The sequence below is a fragment of the Pleurodeles waltl genome, chromosome 4_2 (assembly GCF_031143425.1).
Source record: "Pleurodeles waltl isolate 20211129_DDA chromosome 4_2, aPleWal1.hap1.20221129, whole genome shotgun sequence".
Lineage (NCBI taxonomy): Eukaryota > Metazoa > Chordata > Amphibia > Caudata > Salamandridae > Pleurodeles > Pleurodeles waltl.
In genome coordinates this window covers 630,807,337-630,830,568 of record NC_090443.1, presented here as the reverse complement: position 1 = coordinate 630,830,568, position 23,232 = coordinate 630,807,337, and positions in this window count along the sequence as shown.

Here is a 23,232-nt window from a genome sequence, read left to right as displayed (position 1 = left end):
TGCCAAATGAAGATGATAGTGATGAAGAGGAAGGAGCTGACTTGCAACAAGATCTCATCAACAGCTTCTTCTCATGAGTTTAAGTATGTCATGAAATGTCATGACTTTGACTGCACAATGAACTCTTGTTGTAATGACATGAGGAGTATATTTTTTGGAAACGTTCGAAAGCTGAAGCTCTGGCAAATTTTTGTGAAGTATGTCCGATGCAAATGTTTTTGACACAAACACATTTTGGAGATGTTGCTTTGTTTGTGTGAGATTTATAATATGGGCAGGATTCTACAGAGGTTTGCTATGTGAATTGTGGCATATGTATGGTTTCATAGCTATGCTCCTTGTTTTTATGTTTGTTTAGGTACTTTCACCATGGCATCTTCATTGGGACTTTTCTGAGTTGTGACATTGGTGGGTATATGATGATGTTGGGACATACGAAGTGGACATGGATTGTTCCTGTGAATGTATGTCACAGACTTAGGGCCGAATTTAAGAAAAGTGCATCCACTGCAGCACCACATTTCTTGTGTCTACCCTGTGCCCCCCAACGCCACCATGTGTGAAACATATTTAAGATACGGTGCACCATGGTGGTAGTTAAAACAACAGAGTCAAAGTTTTTTACACTATTGTGGCGCTTTGCTACACTAGCGTAAACATTTTTGCGCTAGTGTAGCAAAGTGCAAGGAGGTCCATTCATTTAAATGGGTGCGTCATTTTAACAGCTGTTCTGAGCAGGCGTTAGAAAAGAGAGAACAAATGGCACAGTGAAATATTTTTAATTTCACAGTGCTATTTTTCCAGGCCTCCTAACGGGGGAATTCCCCCCCCTTCCATACATTATGCCTGGCACAGGCATAATGTGGCGCAAGGGGTTACAAAGAGACGCAATGCATGCATTGCACCACTTTGTAAATATGGCATGGGGAAAAGGCCACAATAGTTCCACCTTAGCTCCTCAGGGTGTACAAGACCTGTACCAAAACAGCTTGCACAGCAATAGGATGGAAGTTTAGAAGACTCCATTGGACTTGATGTTTGTCCTGTGGTGGCCCTGATGCATCATGTATGTTATTATGTTCTCAGACAAGATGTATTTGTGGCCTAATACATGCTAAATTCCCTTCACATAGCCAACTATATGCAGCTGTTAATGTGTTTCATCATTGTAGGCCAAAGTGTCTGTGGCACATCACTGGCATTTGTTTGCGGCATACCACCAGATGCAGAAGCATTTGATCATAATGACCCCGTGATCAGAAACTGTTGCAATGCAATTTGTCTGAGTCTTGCTTGATATGATGTTGGATTCCTAGGCAGGCGATATGGCTTCAGCTGAGGACATCAACCAAATTCATTTTTGCCTATTCTACAGGCCAATGTCTGATATATACCTTCTTTCCATGTTCTGGAGGTTTTACCTGTAATTCTGATCACTTACAAAGCATGAAGCAAACATGTATGATTTTCTATTATTCTGGCATATTGATAGCCTGTTATTGGAATAATTTAATACAAATCTTCGTAGATAAGACACTTGTATGTATGTGTTGGTGTGGCAAGGTTGTGATCGTGAGATGAACATTGTGTACATGTAACATATCCCTGCTTCCACAAGTGGCTTGTTTTTTCATTGTATGGTTCACACGTTCTTAGATTTCTACATTGCTAAATGTTACATTTAAGACAGCAGACAATGACTTTGTGACTGTTGAATTTATGACAATACTAAGGGTGAAAACAAACTTGTGTAACATAAATGAAGTATGATGGGGTCAGTCATGGTAAATGAAATCAGAGGAGTAGATGCCAAACCAGTGGAAGTCCAAAATCCAAAGTCCTTCCCCCATCAGAAATGGAATGGGGTTCAAGATTAGTCCACAGAGTGAATATGTGACACACAAAGGAAGACATTAAGGACCAGGCTTCTTGCTGGCAATAGTGGGTGTCTTTCCCTTTGCAACTCCTGAATTTCCCCGCTTGTGAGGGTAAAGGTGGTTTAGCTGCTGTAGAGGCAGAGGTGTCTGAGGGTAGCTGGTCCTCTGGCAGGACTTCCCTTCCTGTGGCATTCGCAGATGTAATTTGGCTTGATGCAGTTGGCCCACAGGAAGTTGTAGATGTTGGTGGAAAAGCCCTGCTCAGGGTTGTATAGATGTTCCTCAGCACTCCTGTCAGGGAACCCTTGTTGGAGTTTACAGGCCTTCATATGTTGGCTCATGTCCTTCTGCAGCTGCTTGATTTCCTTGAGTTTGGTTAGCATCTGGCCCACCATGCCTTGGGACTCAAGATAGATCCCCAAGACGTGGCTGCTTGTTCTCTGGTCATGAGTGTCCCCAGTGGCCCCACTCTGCCAGCCTAGAGCATCCCTCCCATGGACCCTAACCCCACGAGCCGGTGCCCTTAGCACAGGGTGCTCTCTCTAACAGAGTCCTGGACCCTCAGTGTCAAGATTATTGAATTGCACCTAAGGATTCATAACTGGGGGGCACAAGATGTTAGCAACTGTGCTAGGTACACAAGTTGGGGGGCATGGTATCTGTGATGTAGAAGCAACTTGGGTGAGAGGTGCTGTTGTGGGCACAGTGAGAATCACTGTTGCCTTCTGACAAGGCTGCCCAGATGGGCCAGGATCATCATCCATGCCCACATGTCCAGGAGTGTAGACATCACTGAGGGGTTCATCCAGAGGTGGGTTGGGAATCTAGTCAGTGAACAATGTCTGGCCAGGTGCTGTGCCACCTGTACCTGTTGAAAAATAGAGCACATAGTTATTGGTTAGAGTGTGTAATCTACATCAAAAGGTTTAGTGTCACTGTAACTAGAGACCTTGGACAATCCTAAGTGATAGGTTTGCTGATTGTGTTATGTAACCAGGGTATTGAAGTTGTTGACATGACCTGTGTGAAGGGTGCAGACAATTAGACTTAAGCACTTTAGATGAGGGAATGAACATGACATCTTAGAAACAGTTAAGCCAGCACAGTGGACAGGAAACATGTATTTGACCATTCTAAGGCCTAGTTGTGTGGGATAGAGGTGATGTTATGTAGCTGTAGTCATCATATGAGTAATTCTGAGTCAATGTATTAACTGCCAATACCAATCCGATAAAGCAGCTTCATGCCTTAGGAATACTTGATGTGCAGACTTGGTAAGGTGTCATTCCCGTCCTCAACAGTTTCATTTTGGAATACCAGGACAAGAGCAAGCTAGGTAGACATTCATGTCACTGAGTTGAGCATGATATGTAGATTGTTCACTCCGATGTGAGTGAACATCATTTAAGAGATGACACAAAGGTGAACTTGGACAAGTGCGGAAAGGCCTGTTTGAGGTTCAAAAACAGGGCTTTTTGGTAGTTCTGGTCATGACACTTGCTGACTCCCCCACACTACACAAGTGCTAAACTCCCTGGGGAGGTTACATCATTTGACAGATGACACACAAGTGTAGCTGGACAAGTAAAGAAAGGCCTGTTCGTTTCATGTCTGGAGGGGTTCAAAAAAGAGCAACTTGGCATGACCACGCAGCATTTGTCTGCAGTTGGCATGTCAATAGCATGCCAAAGGTGCACCAACAGCAAGCCTGTCTGCCCCCATCAGTGTCCCACAAGTGGCCACGCCAGCCAGGCTTCAAGTTTGAACTGGGAGCTACCGAGAACACATCAAAAGGGTCTATCCAGTTAAGGAAATAATCAGAATCAGACCTAAGTTATTAAGTCTAGGGCAGTGGAATAAGATCTGTGAGGAAACAGGAGGAGACTTGTGGCGCTTCAAGGCTACTGTAAATAAGGGAAAGGGGAAGATTTAACATGTCTGCTCATTAATGCACAGGAATCGGTCAAATATATGGTGGAATTGTACCTCCTGCTCAAATCTAACAAATGGGATCTTCATTTTATTTCATAAACTTGATTCCCACCTGACTCAGTAACTGATTTGGGTTTCCTCTGTCCGCCAGGCTACAAAGAGATACATCAACCAAGGATGGAGAAAAGAGGCGGTGGTGTAGCCGTTATTTATAAAGACAAACAGGAGGTAACTCCCCTTCAAATAGACAGTATTTTAGGGGCAGAACTATTGGACTTTGCTCTTAAAGAAAAGGCCACAGTCTTAGTTTCAGGGATCTTATGTTATAGCCACCGCAGGGTCATTAGAAAAATGTACTCAGCCTCTTCTAGAATTGGTGACTAATTTAGTTCTTTCTCATTTCAACTTTCTGTTATTGGGAGATTTTTATATCTGGGCAGAAACCAATGCCTACTCTGAGGTAAAAATTTAATAGACTCTTGTGAGTTATTGATTTTGATATTGATTAAAATTGAGGGTATTTTGAAAGATATAGAAGAACAATCAGATGCTAAGGGTAATCCCCAGGTGGAAGAGAGTCTGGTTAGCATACTCCCACCACATCTTTTAGTGGATAACTATTACGACATACCTGGTAGTCTGGACCTTATGAGCTGGACAAACTGGACATCACAGAGACTATGAACAGTGAAGCATTTAGGCAACTGAACATATCCATTTCCTCTGGTTCTATATTAGATCCTATTCCACATAAGTTATGGAAAGACTGGGGGCCATATTTATACTCCGTTTGCGCCGAAATTGCGTCGTTTTTTTTGACGCAATTTCGACGCAAAACTAACGCCAACTAACGCCATATTTATACTATGGCGTTAGAGGCGAATAGCGCCAAAGTTCCCGGAATGTGCGTCATTTTTTACCGTGAACCCCTTCCTTGCGTTAATGATATGCAAGGGAGGCGTTCCCGTCAAAAAAATGACTCCCAGGACTTTACGTGGTATTTATACTCCCGGGCAAAAGAGACGCCCGGGAGTTGGCGTGGCTAAAAACGGCGCATTTGCGCCACATTTTAACGCCTGCTCAGGGCAGGCGTTAAGGGGCCTGTGGGCTCAAAATGAGCCCACAGGTGCCCTTCCATGCCCCCAGGGACCCCCCCTGCCACCCTTGCCCACCCCAGGAGGACCCCCAAGGATGGAGGGACCCACCCCAGGGACATTCAGGTAAGTTCAGGTAAGTTTTATTTTTTATTTTTTATATTTTATTTTGGTGGCATAGGGGGGCCTTATTTGTGCCCCCCTACATGCCACTATGCCCAATGACCATGCCCAGGGGACAGAAGTCCCCTGGGCATGGCCATTGGGCAAGGGGGCATGACTCCTATCTTTCCAATGATAGGAGTCATGTTGATGGGGGATGGGCGTCGTTAAAAAATGGCGCAAGTCGGGTTAAGACGATTTTTTCGACGTAACCTGACTTGCCCCATTTTAAGACGCCCATGCGCCATTTTCCCCCTACGCCGGCGCTGTCTGGTCTACGTGGTTTCTTCCCACGCAAACCAGGCAGCGCCGGTCTGATTGCGCCGTCTAACGCCATTCCATAAATACGGCGCCCGCATGGCGCTTCAGAATGGCGTTAGACGGCGCAAAACTTTTTGACGCTAAACTGCGTTAGCGCAGTTTAGCGTCAAAAAGTATAAATATGGGCCTGGGTCTATCTATACCCTGGCCTATCGAGGGTGTGTAATCTGTTACTAAGTACAGATAAGGTTCCTTCAAGCTGGAAGAAGGCACTAGTCAAACCCTTATTGAAGAAGCCAACAGCTGACATCAATGTTCTTAGTAATCACCATCCCATTTCATAACTTCCATATCCAGTAAAGATTGTTGAGAAGTACATCAGTAGAACATTGGCAAAATTTCTGGAAGAAAATAACATCTTGGATTGTGAACAGACAGGTTTTAGATAAGCACATTGAACTTAAACTGCACTAATTCATCCATTAAATGAACTAAAAATGATTGTTGATAATGGTAAGGTGTTAGTATTAATCTTGTTAGATGTATCTGCTGCCTTCGATACGGTTGACCACTCAATTCAGCCTGAAGGAAATTGGAGTGGAGGGCATATTTCTTGATTAGGTTGACTCGTACTTAAGTGATAGATATCAGTCAATCTCAAATCCCCCTTTTTATTCCAGATTTAGAAAGATGTGTCATGGGGTCCGAGAGGGATTTTAAGTCCAATTATTTTTAATGTATATCTGCAACCACTATTGAAGTTAATTGGATCCTGTGGAATCACATTTGTCAATTATGCTTATGATATGCAAGCGTTGGTCCCCCTCATCTAGACAGGCTGCATGCCTGTCTGTTGGACATGGCCCTTTAGCTTAAATAGAATAAACTAAAATGTAATGAGCTCAAGACAGAGTGTCTATGCTGCAAATTACAGAAATAAAATTTCTCTTCCAGGCAACATCCTGCCCTGAAACAGCTTGAAGACTGAACATTGTGTTTGTTAGCTGGGAGTCCTGATAGATGAAGATTTTACAATGGAAACATATGTGAATAAAACAGTGTCCTCTTGTTATGGGCTGTTGAAGAGTCTTAGGAAAATTGTTGGTCTGCTACACCAACCAGCAAGGGAGCTGGTGATTCAGAGCACATTGCTTAGTAGACTAGATTACTGTAAAGCACTGTTGCTAGGTATCCCTGACTACTTCATGAAAAGACTGGAAAGGATATAAAAAATAGCAGCAAAACTGACATTAAATAAGTCCAGGTTTGATTCAGCCTCAGGTGTTTCAAGAGAGCTTCATTGGCTCCCAATGAAGGAGTGAATCATTTTAAAAGCAATGTGTACTATTTTTAAAGTCAGGAATAAAATGAGTCCTTCAGTTTTCGAAGGCACAGTTAGACTGTACAGACCACAGAGACAACTTTGATCTGCTGCAGTTAAGCTGATCTGTGTACCCAGCCTAACAAAGTTAAGATATGGTGGCGGGTCTTTTCAGGGGAGAGTTGCATAGTGGAAGAATAAATTACCACCTTTCTTTCGGAAGGAGGAAACTATGTTTACTTTTAGAAGAAAGTTGAGGACCTGGCTCTTTTCTAAATAGGAAGGAGTTCTTGGGTTTCAGTGTGATATGTGTGAGCTGCTGCCCAATGTCTTTTTCTCTTCGCTGATACTGCAACTGCTCCTTTTTTAATTTGGTGTTTGTTACTGTTTTTTTTTTTTTCTGCCAAGATGCCTGTTAGGTGAACGCTGAGTTTTATAAATAGGTGATATTAGTAATAAAAAAGGTACAGAAACAGGGCCTCCTGGTAGTTTTAGTCATGTCACTTTCTGACTCCCCACCCTATACAAATGCTAAACTTGCAAGGGAGGATATATCACTTGAGAGATGACACACAATATATTTGGAAAAGTGCTTTAAGGCAGATTTGTTTGAGGTACAGAAACAGGGCCTTGTAGGAGCTCTAGTTATGTCACTTGCTGACTCCCCACACTAAACAAACGCGAAATCTCCAGAAGAGGGTGCATCATTTGAGAGATGGCACACATGTGTTTTTTGGACAAGTGGTTAAAAGACTATTGGTTTGAGGTACATAAACAGGGCCTCCTGTTGGTTGTAGTCATGTCACTCCCTGTACTTCCCAACACTTAACAAATGTTTAGCCTTACATATATGTTGCACACTGCAGTTAGGTTGGACCATGCATTTACATCTTGAAACATACCATGGTTCCTGGGATAATATTTTGATATCAAAACACTTACAGACCCCGTTCCAACATATGGCATATAATGGGGACTGATACATGTAATGTGTATAACAATTCACATTGACAAGCTAACATCTCTCCTACACCAGGTAGTGCATGTTGGGAAAGTAGATGAGCGACACAGTGGCAAATGGTGAGATGTAAGCATACAGGACAATGAAGTTTTGTGATAGTTTCTATGTTGTAGCTTACCAGACTCCCCTCCCCCAGCTATACCTGTCAAACCCTGAGGATAAAGGATGGTACGCCTTCTCCTCCCACGGAAAGAGTTGTTATCGGGTAATGGAAGGATCACCATCAGCCTTATTGGTCTCCATGTGTTGCCTTGAAGCTAGGGAACTTACCTTCCCCCTCAGGTCATTCCACCTATTGCTAATGTCCTCCTTTGTGCCCAGGGTATTTCCTACAGCATTCACTCTGTCGACTGTCCTTTGCCACATTTCTATTTCCCTACTGAAAGGAGTATGCTGGACTTGGACTCCAAACAACTGTGGCTCTACTCTTATGAGTTCATCCACCATGACTCTCAACTCATCTTCAGAAAAACTGGCATTCTTGGGATGTGACATGGATGTAAATTAAAGTCAGTTACAGGGACATGCTTAACAAAAAAGTGATACAAGGAGAAACTGACAAAAGTGTGTCAAATGTGTTAAATGGGATGGTGAAAAAAGGGATGCCTTATCCATCAATGATGAAAAAAGTGGTGGACGGTGCTCTCCTTCTTGCAGTGCTGCAGTGGAGATGCAAGCGATCACGGTCTGGGAAGGGATGTGTTTATAGTACGATTTGCAGGTGTGTCCACTAGGCCAAGGTATGTCAGCTGGGTTGTTTTCAATCCATCCAGTGCGCACTTGTGTGTTGCTTTGCTGAATGTGACCACAGCAGCCAACCACCATCAGCTAACCTCTGCAAGGAGACCACCATGTTGACTGTGTTTTTGTAATGGGCTATGCCGAAATGACAAGAGAGTGCACACCACCAAGGTTGCAGCAGCTGCATAGCTGGTGGGCACCCATTTGTTTTGGGGGTCTTAGGTTCAGCCTGCATATATCATAATGTCTTAGTCTGGAGAACACTGGCACTTGGTCTTCTTGGGACAGCCACCACAGCAGTCTGGGGGTCTGGCCACCAAACTCGTAATCGGCTCTTAAGACATAAATCTATATGAGATCAACCTCATGTACCTTGATACAGAAGAGCACTCAGGGCCTGATTTATGAAAGGTTAGCACCGCCTTAACATCATTTGTTTATGCAAAAGCGGCCCAACCTTACAAAATATAATTATATTTTATAAGTTTGCACCGCTTCTTTATCAAAAACAAGATGTTAAGACAGCACTAACTTTTCATAAATCAGGATCTTAGTGTCAGTGAAAGGTTACAAGAAAGCTGGGAAGATATAGCAAAAAAAAAATGATTTTGAGTGCATAAACAATAAAAGGTGGTGTGAGAAAGTGTATTATCATTTAGGGTGGGGAATAGTCACACTGGTTGCCATAGAGGAACCTCAAAGTAACATTGAGTTGTGTATTGAGGGAGGTGAAAACATGCTGAGGCAACCACTACAATAATCTGGACAAGTCCCAATCCAGTTTCTGCAGCGACCACAGCACCGAAACTGCCCTCATCACTGCCACCGACGATATCAGGACCATACTTGACAATGGCAAAACCGCAGCCCTCATCCTCCTGTACCTCACATCCACGTTTGACACCGTCTTCCACCACACCCTACGCACATGCCTCAACGATGCAGGGATCAGAGACAGAACCCTGGACAGGATTACCTCCTTCCTCACCGGCAGAAATCAGAGTCCACCTCCCTCCATTACACGCTGAAGCCATCAAAATCATCTGCGGCGTAGCCCAGGGATCGTCCCTCAGCCCAACCTTCTTTAATGTCTACATGGTTTCGCTCGCAAACATCACCCGATATCACAACGTCACCATCGTCTTATATGCTGATAATACCCAACTAATCCTCTTCCTCACCTACGACCTCGCCACCGCCAAAGCCAACCTCCACAAAGGTCCTCATCCTTTGCTCCACCCCCTCTGCTTGGGACTTCTCCTGGTGGCCTGCCAGACTGGGAACCGCACTGACACCCACCACCCACCCACGCAACCTGGGATTCATCCTGAACTCATCACTATCAATCACCCAGCGAGTCAACACCGTCTCTTCCTCCTGCTTCAACACCCTCCTACTGCTTCTGAATATCTACAAATGGATCCCCACTGAAACCAGAGGAATGGTCACCCAAGCCCTTGTAAGCAGCAAACTGGACTACAGCAACGCCCTCTACGCAGGAACCACAGCCAAGCTCCAGAAAAGACTGCAACACATGCAGAAAGTCTCCGTACGCCTCATCCTGGACATCCCCTGCCACATCACAGCCCACCTGAGAGACCGGCAATGGCTCCCCGTCAACAAGAGAATCCCGTTCAAACTACTCTTCCATGCTCACAAGGCACTGCACAATGTTGGCTCTCCTTCAGCAACCCCGACAGGACAGCTTCGCTGACCTTGCCCTCGCCACCATCCTACGCATCCACAGAACGACTGCTGGTGGCAGATCATTCTTGCACCTCACTGTCAAGACCTGGAACACTCTTCCCACCCACCTGTGACACACACAGGACCTATGTACATTCAGGAGACACCTCAAGGCTTGGCTGTTCGATTAGTAGCAGCCCCTCTCCCTCATCAGCGCCTTGAGACCCTAACGGGTGAGTAGTGTGCTTTACAAATGCTTTGGTTGATTGATTAACAATCCCTGTCAGAGTGACCACTAAAGTCACTAAATTAACCCTCTGGTAGCTTGACACAAGAGCAGTCAGGTTTAACTTAGAAGCAATGAATGAAAAAATTTATGCAGCGCACAAATAGTAATAAAGTGAAAACACCACACAAGAAAAATCCCACACTATTATATAAAAAAAAAAAACAATTGTAATAAATTGACACCAACATGTCAAAAATCCAATCATTAGAACTAGAGTTAAGAATTTTAAATGGTAAGGTAAAATATAGCACCAAAAAGATCAAAGAGAAAACAGCGGACAATCTTTCCTGCGAGACTCGTACACAGGCAAAGTTATGGCTGACCGTGATCGAGCATGGGTTGGGCCTGGTCTCTGCTGACCTTCAGTCCTACAAGAAATTTTTTAGAAAAAAATCTGACAAGATAAAGTTCATCGGAGGAAGCCAGCTGGTGGTGTCCGAGGAGGAGGCATCATCAGGGACCTGCTGCATTAAATTACATTTAAGAATCCTTCATTCTTACTTAGTATTGTTTTTCAAAGTGGAAGATTTCCAGGGGGATGAAGCTGAAGGATATCACTGAGGGCTTTACGAGGTTGGAAATCCCTATTGTGAGGAGCCTTTGGACGGGATTTTCTGCTGCATAGAACAACATGGCGGACGCTGACAAGAAGCTAGACCATGTAGCGATGCACCTTGGGCCGATCAATGAGTAGGTTGGTCCTGGTCTTCTGGTAGTCGTCAGAGCACCTTTTGGCCAAAAATCTTCTAAGACCCAGGTTTTGAGTTTGGGCTATCTGGGCACTTTCAAGGCTGCATGACTATGGAAGAATCACTTAGAGGGTCAGGAGTCACCAGGCTTGGTCCAGGTCGGGGTTCAAGATGGTTGAAGACTTGTGAGTCCCGGTGACTCAGATCAGGATGCAAGCCAACTATCACTTTGAGTCACTCTGGAAGTCATGGGTTCCAGGTAAAGTGAAGTGCTTAAGGAGCCACGCAGACCTCACTCATCAATGCAGCCCTTCTTGGTGCAGAAAAGAAGTATTGAAGTACACAGCAGACAGTCATCTGAGGTTCTTTCTGCAGGTTCAGAAAAAGAACTGAAGTTTGGTTTCTGATACTCCCTTTTTTAAACTTGGTGCCTTCTTTGAAATAGGAGATGTTCCTAGAAGTCTCTCTTTCAAAAGTGTCCTGCCTCTCTGTCCTGGCTCCAGCCTGACTACAAGAACAATAGACTAATTTGTGTGAAGGCAAGGCACACCCTATTGGCTTTCAAGTGGAGCTATGCCCAGCTCCACCCTCCTGACTCTGCCTCATAAGAGTGATCCAGGGACTCCTAATCTGTATATTGTGTGACTGTGTGGAAGGAAAATACAAAGGCCAACTGCTACTCACGCCTAAACCTGTGACCCAGGACCAGACTATAGGCACCAAATACAGCAAGAAAATGGCAATTTTCTAAAAGTGGAATTTTCAAAAGCATGACTTAAAATATGGCTTTAATATTAAAGAGGATTTTAACTACAGTTTCTCAGACACACAACGTCCCTACCTGTGTCAAATCAAAAGTTAGCACTTGTTAGATGTAATAAGGTAACACAATGTAATTTTATGGGAGAGGTAGACCTCGAAGTAGTGAAAACAGAATGTAGGAGATTTTGACTACCAGGACATGTAAACTTAAAAGTGCATGTCCATTTTTTAAAATTGTAATGCACTCTGTCCTAGGGGCTATTTAGGACCTATCTAAGGGTAGATTTATGTATATTAAAAAATTGAGTTTTAGGCTTGGCAATGCAGGCATCGATAACAGACCTGAGACATGTTTTACATAGTTACTTTAAAGAGTAGTACAATACGTGCCCCTGGCCCACTGGGAGCATTTAAGTTAAGGGCCATTTGTATGGATGACAATTTTACCATGTTTTAGGGAGTGAGCAAAATGCCTTTACCACTGGTCACCAGTGCTAAAGTGCAAAAGGCCAAAAAATGAATTCAGCAAAACTAGGAAGGATGAAGGTAAAAAGGGAGGACCACCATAAGAATGATAGGTCAAACACTAAGGTCAAGAGCAAGCAAGGTTAACTTAAGACAATGTGTAAAGTATTTTTGAAGTACCAAAACCAGCAGAAAGTCAGAATATCAAGCAATATAAATTCCAAAACAGATACCTAGAGTAAAATGTATCAACCAAAATAAAACCAAAACAACATAAATTCAATTGGGGGAACTGGAAGCATGCATTTTTAAAGTTTTTAATATAAATTGCATGAATAATAGTAGATTTGAGCTGGTGGGTCCCAAGCAAGTTTTCCAGATGCAGATGGGGCCTGGGAGGGATTTGATGCCGATTAAAATAGAGCCCTGGTAGATTGGTCCTTGTAAAAATTGCGGAGGTGAAACATTTCTGTCCCAAAGACTTTGGTGGTCATTCCGACCTAGGCGGGCGGCGGTTGCCGCCCGCCCGTCGGAAGCCGCCTGAATACCGCCCCGCGGTCAATAGACCGCGAGGGGTATTCTGACTTTCCCGCTGGGCCGGCGGGCGATCTGATTCAGATCGCCCGCCGGCCCAGCGGGAAAGCGCCTTCCACAAGGAAGCCGGCTCGGAATCGAGCCGGCGGAGTGGAAGGCGTGCGATGGGTGCAGCAGCACCCGTCGCGCTTTTCAGTGTCTGCATCGCAGACACTGAAAAGCCTAGTTGGGCCCTGTTAGGGGGCCCCTGCAGTGCCCATGCCATGCCATGGGCATGGGCACTGCAGGGGCCCCCAGGGGCCCCAAGACGCCCGTTCCCGCCGGCCAGGTTCTGGCGGTAAGAACCGCCAGAGCCAGGCCGGCGGGAAGGGGGTCGGAATCCCCATGGCGGCGCAGCATGCTGCGCCGCCATGGAGGATTCCCCAGGGCAGCGGGAAACTGGCGGGAGACCGCCAGTTTTCCCTGTCTGACCGCGGCGTTAGCGCCGCGGTCAGAATGCCCTTAGGGGAACCGCCGGCCTGTCGGCGGTGCTCCCGCGCCCGTTGGCCCTGGCGGATTGTATCCGCCAGTGTCAGAATGAGGGCCTTTGTCACTTCTTGGGAAAAAAATACTCCATGAAAGGGTTGTAGCTGAAATTGAAGCTCGCCAATGTGGAAATTAACAAGAAGGTATTTGAAGTAGGTTGGTCCTGCTGGAGCATTGGAGCTTGTCATGCTAAAAAGTTTAAAGTATCACCACAGAATGGGGCTTATTAATTTTTCCAGCGCTGTTGGAGGCCTTGAGCAGAGCGAAGCTGAAATTCAATCTGAAGCCATGGGTCTGTCAATCAGATTCTACTTTCTGTGGATCTTGCTGAACTGCTCTACCTGTTAAGGAAAACTTTTTAAAAGTTTTCCGAACTTTCTTCTACTACCCACAGCAACAGATATAGGGGGTGATTCTGACCGGGGTCGGCGGGAGCACCGCCAACAGGCTGGCGGTGCTCCGCAGGGCATTCTGACCGCGGCGGTACAGCTGCGGCCAGAAACGGAAAGTCGGCGGTATACCGCCGACTTTACGCTGCCCATGGGAATCCTCCATGGCGGCGCAGCTTGCTGCGCCGCCATGGGGATTCCGACCCCCTCACCGCCATCCTGTTCCTGGCGGTCTCGACCGCCAGGAACAGGATGGCGGTGAGGGGTGTCGTGGGGCCCCCGTAAGAGGGCCCCCCTTTGAATTTCAGTGTCTGCTCAGCAGACACTGAAATTCGCGACGGGTGCTACTGCACCCGTCGCACACCTTCCACTCCGCCGGCTCCATTCGGAGCCGGCTTCCTCGTGGAAGGGTGTTTCCCACTGGGCTGGCGGGCGGCCTTTTGGCGGTCGCCCGCCAGCCCAGTGGGAAACCCAGAATGACCGCCGCGGTCTTTTGACCGCGGTACGGTCTTCTTGCGGTCCCAGCCAGGCCGCCGGCTACCGCCGCCGGCCGGGGTCAGAATGACCCCCATACACTTTTAAAGCCCCCAAAAACTCAGTGACATGGACTTGGAGATTCTCCTGGTGTCAGACACAGACCAAAAGCAAAGTCCATTCCAGAGCCAAAATGGATCCCAGATCCTTGCACAGACCCCAGGAAGATGATAACAGACCAGGAACCAGCCAGGAGGACCCACACAAGACCCAGGACAGGGAGAAGAAAAGAAAGTGTTGCTTTAGTGCAGAGGAGCAGGAAATTCTGGTGAAAGAGGTGACGGAACACCAGCACCAACTGTTTGTCACCTCAAAGTTGCAAATTAGTAGGAGAGAGGCAATAAGCAACAAATTGTTGACAAGATCAACAGTGTGGCAGAAGTACGGAGAACAGTCATCGAGTGCATCAAACGCTGGCATGACTGCAAGTGCACGACCAAGGAAAAGACGGGCAGGAACAGGAAGGCAGCACTGCAGATTGGAGGTGGGAGTCCAACACCGCGGGAGGCCCTGGACCACATGGAAGAGATGGTGGCATCCGTCGTCCCTGAGGTGATCGTCACAGGGATTCAAGGACAGGACAGCGCAGACTACCAGGAGACAACACAGATGCAGGGTAAGTCACATGGGGAATTAAAATGCACAAATGTTAACTGCTAGCAGGGGGGGACATACCCACTTCACAATGCATGGAAGTCATGATATTCAGGGAGTGGCATGTTTAAAGGAGCACAGTATGGGGGCATGGCCCGTGCAGAGGAAACCTGGGGCACAGTACTACACTATACCAACAACCTTTGCATGGGGGTATGCTGCCATGCCAAGGATGTTGGAAGGATAAAGCCAGGCCAGGAGGGTAGGGTACAATGTAAACCTGGCATGCTGTCACACGTCAGCCAGTATTCTCACTTCATGAACAAGGGTCCAATTAACAACCTCTGGCCATATCTGCAAGTGGAATTAACATTGACAACAGTTGCCATTACCACCTCTGCTGTGTGTGCAGGTCAAGTAGCTAATGTCAGTAACATCCCCATGGATCAAACACACGCAAATTAGAGGGTTCAGGATGACAATGTTATCAATCCCCTGAAATTAATACAAATGTTCCAATCCTGTCAAATGTAATTGCCCATAGTTGCTAAAAATATCAGCCATTGTCACAAACATTATGAGGTACACAGCACTAATGTCATACCCATTCTGCATATGTCAGGGTCCACCCTGTGCCTGGGTCACAATAGCTGCAATGACACCAAGCAACATCCCAACTGTCATACTGCTCAGACAACAGCATTGAGGGGGAGGACATGTGTCACGAGCTAGTGAAATCCACCCTCACAGTCAGAAGAGGAAATGGTACACTGCTAGGACCATCAGTGCAATCCAATGTAGCACACGTTTCCCAAAATCAGCAGTACACATTATGAATGCTGACATCCGTATCATGCCAAACCAATGCTATGCATAGTATATGCTAGATCTCAGCAACATATAGGTGGATGTGAAATATCAGAGACTGGGGCAGTTCCAAAATGTTAAGTGTGGTGCTAGTACCATCAGAACACCCATTGCCAGTCAAAGGCCTCACCATGAGAATGGAAGTAGATGGAGGGTTGAGTCGGGCAAGAAGGTGGCAATTCACAATTTGGCCAGAACCAACACCTAGAGGATGTGATGCTGACAAGTACACAAACTGACCACAATACATGTGACATGCAGGTGGGGCATAGGCCTAGAAGAATGCTAATATGAAAGACAGGAACAATGAACAGGAACCAAGATCGCAATGTGAAAATAATAGGAAGGCAGGCACGTCACATTACAAATCCCACAACACAGACACACTAATTGTATCATATCTCATTGCAGAGGGCGATGGCTCTCCTGTGGATATGCCTGCCCAGGACTACCCTGATGACATTGATGATGAGCTGACAAACATCAGCCAGCAGACCCTCCAAGATGTTCTTGGAACCCTCCAGACCCAAACCTTCAGTCACACGGAGGAGCACAGATCTAGCAGCCATCACAGAGGACCCACCCACAACCCAAATTGTACGACCGGCCAGCTCCAACACAGCTGAGGACTCTGACAACACTGGCACCAGCTTTGAGAGAACTGTAGTTGGAGTACAGCGTGAGCTGGCCAAGGATGTGCGGGTGGGGATGCAAAATATGGCAGACAGCCTAGAGGGGGTGCGTTCGTGCATGATGTCAACTGAAGAAGGGCGAACAACAATCTTACAGGAACTTGAAAAAGGTTGAAGAAAATCAGCACAGCTATAAGAGAGTTGACACAACACCTACAACAACAATCCTGTCAACGCGTGCACAAATGCAATAATAAAACCCTCAGGGCTAACCTGGCTGCCTACCACAGTTATGTGGCTGCTATTCTTAAGAACCAGCAGCTCCTCCTTGTTGCAGTACTGCCCTTATTAGCCCCACAGTTGGCAGCTGCCGGGATGTCTGACTCCACATCTTCAAACACTGAGGTGTGTGTTGCCCCTTCACAACCACCACCACCAAGGGCAGAGGAGACAACACACACATCAGAAGATGAAGACGTGGAACAGATCACCTTCACCCGTAAGAGTACACGGTAGCACTAGTCCCTGCCACATGGCCACGTATTGCCAAGGTCTTGTGCTTTGTAACATGCCAGTGTTGCAACAACTGTACTCACGCACTGTTCTTCAGCCCACTGTTTGTTTTGTCACCCTGCCCTGTGATTGTCTCTCACCAACTCATTGGCAAATCCTGTCCCTCTGCACTGTCTGACACTTCACCCCAGCATGTCCAATAACATGTCCTTTTGCACTTGTGTAGGATCACAATGGAAGGTGTCACACTAATGGACTCACAATCATGGACAATGCACATATAGCACTACAGCACTTTAAAATAAATAGCACTTACACAACAACCTTGCCTCTGTGTAGTGTGACACATCAACCATGAGGTAGATCAGTGATGTTTACCTCAGGTCAATGATTATAGATTGTCAATACACCTGACCTGAAAGAATGTTGGCTGATAACTATGCACAGTGGTTGTGATTGTACCATCATCTGCCCTTCCTGAGGGTTATTTCAGAGGAAAATAGAAACTATACACCATAATGCTGTGTTGGACAGAATAACGCTTCCTCAAAGGATGTCTAAGCCAAAAAATATTACGTTCAAATTTTTCTTCAAGCCAAAACTTACGTATGTGACATTTGACCCAAATTTTACCTAACACACACCATACTTCATGAATGGATGTGTATGAGTTTACATACAAAGATATCACCGGGCTGAACATTGTAATAAATGATAGGTGTGAGGTATGTATGCCATACTACATGAGAGCATACTACCACTCACCTTATAAGGATTCACTTTGACATCAGGCTGCAGGCAGACTTAACACAGTGTCCTCAATACCAATTCTGGTAGCAAAGTATGTGACATTGAAAATATACATCAAAACTTAACCACACTTTGAGATCCATAGTAACCGTGAGTGGTGGGTGCAATGAATGGCAGTATCTTAGCAAAGTAGCTTTGGTGTAGATGCCAATGTAACAGCTCAGTTGGTATTTGTTTGCAGCATGGGACACAAAAGCTAATACAAAAGAGACACTGTTCACTCATGCCAAGGCCCTGATCACCAAACATGTGACACATACTGTAAAGGGTTAGCTAAATATTTATTAAACAGTGAAAACAGAAACTAAAACCAGGGGAAACACCTAACCTAACCTAACTTATCCTAACTACACATTACCCACAACTGGCCCTAACTAACCTAAGCTAAACTCACACATGGAGGACAGCATATACTAACCTAAACACATACTATATTATACTAAGCAAATATGTATTTTTTTGTGTATATTTTTTATTTTTTATTTTTAAAACACCAAAACCCCATCATCATCATCTACACACACACAATCACACACATAATAAAAAACAGATATTAAAAGTATCATCCCCCCACCCACTACTACTAACTAAATTAACAACCTGTACTAACCTAACACTAAGGTCCTTAAACCCACTAATTAAAAGAACCAGGAAAGAGGAGGGGGGGAGGGAATCATGGCTGAGGGTATATTGTCGACAAGTTTGCCCTCTGCAGGGTCTTTTTTATGGCACGCACCCTCCGATTTACTTGTGCCACCTTCTACTGCAGCCTGGTCATTTTCCGCAACATACGGTCCAAGTTCCGTTGCATCTGTTGAAAAGCTGCTGGGTCTATGACTGCAGCAGGGGTGGTCTGGGTGCCAGTTGAGGACGTATGTGCCCTTGTCGGTGCCATGTCTGTAGGAGGAGGTGCAGGTGGTGCTGTAACAGGCCCTGGAGCCGTGCAAGATGACGGTCCAGCAAAGGTGCCTGCTACGGTTGGTGCCACCTGGGTGGTAGTGGTGGTGCTGGTGGTGGACACAGAAAGGCCCCCTTGGGCAAATGCCCTCCACACTCCAGAGGCTCTTTCATGGCGATTACGCCTTGCCATGTTGCAGAACTCCGACTCCATATCCAAAATGTGGCGGTAACGCATCGCCCTGCGCTGAAACTCTCGAATATGGATGGGATTCAGATTTGCAGCTGTTAAAACAAATAGAAAACCTAACATTAGGTACTTCATTATGTGATATTGCTCAAGAAGTAAATCAGACAATACATTTAATGTACCAGAAACAGGCCATATCATCATACAGATCACTGATTGTCCCTGAGGAAGTACTTGCCAATGCAGCCTACGCATGTCCTATCAAACGGCACACCAATACTCTACAAGATGGGTAACAACTTGAATGATTTATACATCAATGTTCAGCCATTTGTCAGGTAAAAAAAAAGCTGACCTCCACCACTGACAGGCCAACTAATGACTATGTTCTTGATGCCAATCAAGGGCCACAAGATCTGCAATTTGTAAATGGAATTGCCAGGATAGAATGCAGTTGCTAATCATGAGTGGGTATCCTAGCTTTGGACAAGTCACTTACAGATTTACATGTCTGTGTACTAAACTTGGATCATCATTCCTAGGTACACTTTTCACAACCCTACGCCTGTGCCTGGGGGGAGCAGGCAACAAATACTTTCAAACAACAAGGACACCCAGGAAGCTTTGGACAGCTGTACCTGGGTTTGGGCAGCCCACCACAGGTAAGGAGGAAGTCCAACTAGGATACAGCCAAACCTTGGACAATACTATCCACACTTATGTTTGGAAATGCAGACAATTGTCAACATCATTTCCTACCAGTAACACATGATTTACAACAAACAGATAGATGCAAGCACACATCTCGCCATGAGCTGCATCCACACCTAGGCCATTGTACTCAAGTGCCTCATACTCGTAGAACAACATGTGGAGCTACATGCTGCTAGGAAATCAAACATACAATCAAACATGTTCATTAGTGAATAGGGACGCTGAAGTCTGTGGGTAAGATTTATTATTCGACGCATATGCGTAATTTTTTTACACATGTGCGTCTTTTTGGACGCGTATGTGTCACAATTTCTGGGTTTGGGTCATTTCTCATTTGTAATAGTACATGACAGGTGTGACAATACAGAGATAGGCTGATTGCACCAACATTGTACATTCCGGTGTATGGGCACATGTGACAGATCATACTACTGCGGACCATGATCCTCTACTTGTTGTACCGGATTTGCACTTTTCACTAACGCAATAGATGGCCAAACGTGTGCAATACAATTAGGTATTACCGAGTTTGGGCATGTTTTGCATCAAGAGAGGATAGCAAGGGTATGCAACTCAATACAGTAACTCAATGCCTATGTGTCAATGTGTGTGATTTGGCTCTTACTATTGTAGTTGTCCCACTGTGTGAACATCACAAGATACATTTTTGCAAATCTGCTTGTATGCATGTGGAGTCAATTTGTCCAACCATCAGATGGTATTCAGTGTTGAAATGAGAGAGGAAATGTGTTTGTCATATGCGTAGCAACAGATGCTGTGTGCACTTCCTAGGTTTTTTGGAACATAAGCACCACCAATGACAAAGCATGCACAGGATAGATAGCAGACGGTTGCTCATGGCAATGTTCCTAAACTAAGCCATCACATGTCCTGGAATGTTGGATACTACTTCCTAGGCACTTGTTTGTTTACTCCCCATGAGTCGGGCATGGGATACTATGTGGGTACGGTGTTTGTGACACCGAGTCCCAAATACAATCCACAAATGTCACGCCACAGTTGGAGTCATATAAATGTGCCATGTCTATCCTGTGGCAGTGGAGGACCAGCAGACCAAGCAGCATGTCTTCACATATTTCCAGTGGTAAAATGCACAAAGATGTCCGATTCAAGTGTCTGGGTCAATGTTAGGCTGTATCATTTTTGGGGTCCATGTTGTCACACTTACGTGCAGGTCTAGTCATGAGTCTGTGGAGCCCTTTCCTGCATCTACAAAGTATCCTTCACTGCTGAATTGAAGGAAAGCCAATGAGGAATTGAGAACACACATGGGGATAGTCCAGCAATGGCACTGCAGACGTGTTATGAGACTGACAATAGGGCAACCTTGGTGTGCTGACAAAGTTAATGGATCAGGAATTTTAAACCAGCAGGTTTCCTCACAACATTTGTACACAGGTTGGCCTCTAAAATTCCCACTGCATCCGGGAACATCAGTGCCTCTGTGCTGATTAATCTCACAGCTATTCACCACGCAAGCCCCATCAAAATGTGTGGGGCAATGTGAATCAGCGTGTGGACTGTCAGGGTCCTAACAAGTGTTGACAGTTCAAGCACATTATCTGACATTGTTTGTTGTGCTGGAGGCACCATACCCAATCCATGCATACAGCCATGGTACACTGTCACTATTTGTCACTCATGCATACATGAAACCCAGACAAGGGATGGGCCATGATTAGGCTATTTGAAGACAAATTCAACACCATGATACGATAAGTAAATTGATTACGCTATACAATGTATTTGAGTATTCATTGTAGACCTAAATGACCCAATACCCCTGGAGGAGAGTGAGAGCATGGAAAGCAATTATGAGACAAATGTAGCCACAGGGAACCTTTATGGTGATGCAAAGACAGGAACCAGTCAGGCTAACAAGATGCAGGGTCAATCAGGAACAAAAATGAACAAGGCAAATACACAGTGAGCAGAATGAGACTGGTCAAAGCTGGAACAACACTGTGGAAAATGAAAAATGTGTTTGTCCTATGTGTTGGAATGTAACACAATAACCCAAGGCCTGTGTTACCCAAGTGACTTATACGGCAATGAATGACAGAGTTATACATAAAATGGCAGCTTCTATGCTGTTCCAGGCAGCTGCAAGGGCAGTGTATGTTCAAATGGCTGGTCTGCATGGAGGTGCTCACAGGTGTGTGCAGCTTCAGTCTCTCACTCACAAGTCCTGTAGGTGAGAATCAAGTTCAAAGGGCCAACAGTACCTTTCACATGGGAAGCGATCTCCACGTGATTACAGGTCCTATAGACTACAAGGCAGTGCATTATTTAACCAGAAATCCATTCAGACAGACGTACAATGAACATGGCATACCATACTAAAGAGGGAAGCACACTGGATTCACAATGTGAGTCGGGGTGTGTGTAGATGAGGGATTATCTGGGTACACATATTCCATTTCTAGGGCACTCTGAAGAAGGGTGGGGTGAGACAGGGAACATGAGTGTGGCAGGACTTCAGACCTGGGCTGCCATGTGCGGAGCATGCCTTGTGAGCAATGCTAGTCATACCTGGGGCACTTGTGCTATCCATTTTTTGCTTATATGGAATTCTTGTCACACATAGTCCTTGCAAAGATAGCTGATGTAACACTTACTGCTGTCAAGGGTCTGGTCATACCTTCTTGTCACCAATGCAATAGCACATCGAAGCCTCATGTGTGAGGCATTTTATTCACTTATTGACTGATAGTGTCTTAGTTCTGTGCCATATGCTGCGATGAACCATGTTGCCAACATGTATGTGTGAAATAGCTGTGTTCCTCTGCTATTGCCCTTCAAATGTGAAATGTACAGGATATATGTCATTTATAGTATGTGTAAATGTGGTTGTACATTCATATGCATCAAATTTGTTGTGGATTTGTCTCTGTCCTAATCTGTATTTCTGCAATTCTCCATGAGGCTACACTATGATTCTGATAGGGATAATGTTATGCAAAAATTATTATCCAGACCATGATATCGTGATTAGAATTGGTGTTTATTGACATATGTTAAGACAGTAGTGATGGATGAGTAGAGTTAAAAGACATTTTGGAAAATATGTTGTCTCCAACGCAATCCTGCAGCTGTGTTTGGATGGTCCCACTCATGTAGATGGACAGCATCCTCCTCTTCCTCCGCTTCAGGCATTTGCAGGTCGGGTTCATATAGGGGAATGTTCCTTCTTACACATATGTTGTGCAGGATGGCACAGGTCAAAATGATTTTGCATACCATTTCAGGTGGGTATAGGAGGCTGCCTCCGGTGATGTTGAGGCACCTGAATCTTGACTTCAGGATGCTAAAGGTCCTCTCGACTATGGTGCGTGTCCTCTGATGGGCCTCATTATAGGCACGCTCTGCGTCAGTGCTTGGGTTTGCAAATGGGGTCATGATCCATGGCTGGATCCCATACCCCTGATCAGCTGAAAGAAAAAATGAGTGAGAACATGTTGATGTGGCGTGCACCATGATTATCACTTTGAATGGCAGTTGTTCTCTTGTGTTGTCTGTGACTCATCTATGTTTGTGTTATTGTGTGGAATCCTCGGCTTCTAGGATGTACCATCAGCATTGGGTTGTTTCCTTACTTGAACGGGTGTTTGGCTGATTGACCAAATGTCAGCAGTTTTTTTCTAGAGTTGCAGTACATTGTGTACTCCCTTGCATTATGTCATGTGAAAGAGGTGTCCATGTGTCTTAACTG